The sequence below is a fragment of the Triticum dicoccoides genome, chromosome 7A (assembly GCF_002162155.2).
Source record: "Triticum dicoccoides isolate Atlit2015 ecotype Zavitan chromosome 7A, WEW_v2.0, whole genome shotgun sequence".
In the NCBI taxonomy this organism is placed as follows: domain Eukaryota; kingdom Viridiplantae; phylum Streptophyta; class Magnoliopsida; order Poales; family Poaceae; genus Triticum; species Triticum dicoccoides.
In genome coordinates, this window is record NC_041392.1 from 213,120,956 (window position 1) to 213,122,807 (window position 1,852).

Genomic DNA, 1,852 nt, shown 5'->3' on the forward strand with positions numbered 1-1,852 from the left:
CAAAATAAAGTCATGACCTCTCGAAATCCACTTTCATCAATATAATCATCATAAATAGGAGGCATGCTTTCATCATAATAAATTTTCTCATCAAAACTTGGGGGACAAAAAAATATCATCTTCATCAAACATAGCTTCCCCAAGCTTGTGGCTTTGCATATCATTAGCATCATGGATATTCAAGGAATTCATACTAACAACATTGCAATCATGCTCATCATTCAAATATTTAGTGCCAAACATTTTAATACATTCTTATTCTAACACTTTGGCACAATTTTGGCTTGCCCTAGTCCTAGTAGTCATACTATGTGGTCTAAGCACATGTAGATTTATTCTTTTTCACGTCTCGTGTTCGCCGTACTGCCATGAATGTTGATGAATAGACGGTAAGTTATTCATGGGGAAACCCTTGTTGAGCGTGTTTGCAAGAGAGAGAGACAGTGTGCGTGTGTGATATGTCTAGAGACTGAGGCAATGATAACATATTCTTTGTGTCTATGTGTGTGGAGGATAGAGAGAGACATGTACATGGGGCTTTGTGTTATGTAACGTGGAGGCACATATTGATACGTCTCCAACGTATCTATAATTTTTTATTGCTCCATGCTATATTATCTACTGTTTTGGATGTTTATGGGCTTTATTATACACATTTATATCATTTTTGATACTAACCTATTAACCCAGAGCCTAGTGCTAGTTTCTGTTTTTACCTTGTTTTAGGGTTTCGAAGAAAAGGAAAATCAGACGGAGTCCAATTGACCTGAAACTTCACAGAACTCATTTTTGGAAGGAAAGAAGCCCAGAAGACTTGAAGTGCACGTAAGGGAAGTTTCGAGGAGGCCATGAGGTAGGGGGGCGCCCTCCACCCTTGTGGGCCCCTCGTGGCCCCCCTGACGTACTTCTTCCGCCTATATATCTCCATATACCCTAAAACTTCGAGGGAGCACAATAGATCAGGAGTTCCGCCGCCAGAAGCCTCCGTAGCCACCGAAAGCCAATCTAGACCCGTTCCGGCACCCTGCCGGAGGGGGAATCCCTCTCCGGTGGCCATCTTCATCATCCCGGTGAGTAGTTATCCCTCGGGGCTGAGGGTATGTACAAGTAGCTATGTGTTTGATCTCTCTCTCTCTCTCTCTCTCTCTCTCTCTCTCTCTCTCTCTCTCGTGTTCTTGAGGTGATACGATCTTGATGTATCGCGAGCTTTGCTATTATATTTGGATCCTATGATGTTTCTTCCCCCCTCTACCCTGTTGTAATGGATTGAGTTTTCCCCTTGAAGTAATCTTATCGGATTGAGTCTTTAAAGATTTGAGAACACTTGATGTATGTCTTGTCGTGCGTATCTGTGGTGACAATGGGATACCACGTGATTCACTTGATGTATGTTTTGGTGATCAACTTGCGGGTTTCGCCCATGAACCTATGCATAGGGGTTGGCACACGTTTTCATCGTGATTCTCCGATAGACCTTTGGGGCACTCTTTGAGGTCCTACGTGTTGGTTGAATAGATGAATCTGAGATTGTGTGATGCATATCATATAATCATACCCGCAGATACTTGAGGTGACATTGGAGTATCTTGGTGACATTAGGGTTTTGGTTGATTTGTATCTTAAGGTGCTATTCTAGTATGAACTCTAGGGCTGTTTGTGACACTTATAGGAATAGCCCAATGGATTGATTGGAAAGAATAACTTTGAGGTGGTTTCGTACCCTACCATAATCTCTTCGTATGTTCTCCACTATTAGTGGCTTTGGAGTGACTCTTTGTTGCATGTTGAGGGATAGTTATGTGATCCAATTATGTTAGTATTGTTGAGGGAACTTGCACTAGCGAAAGTATGA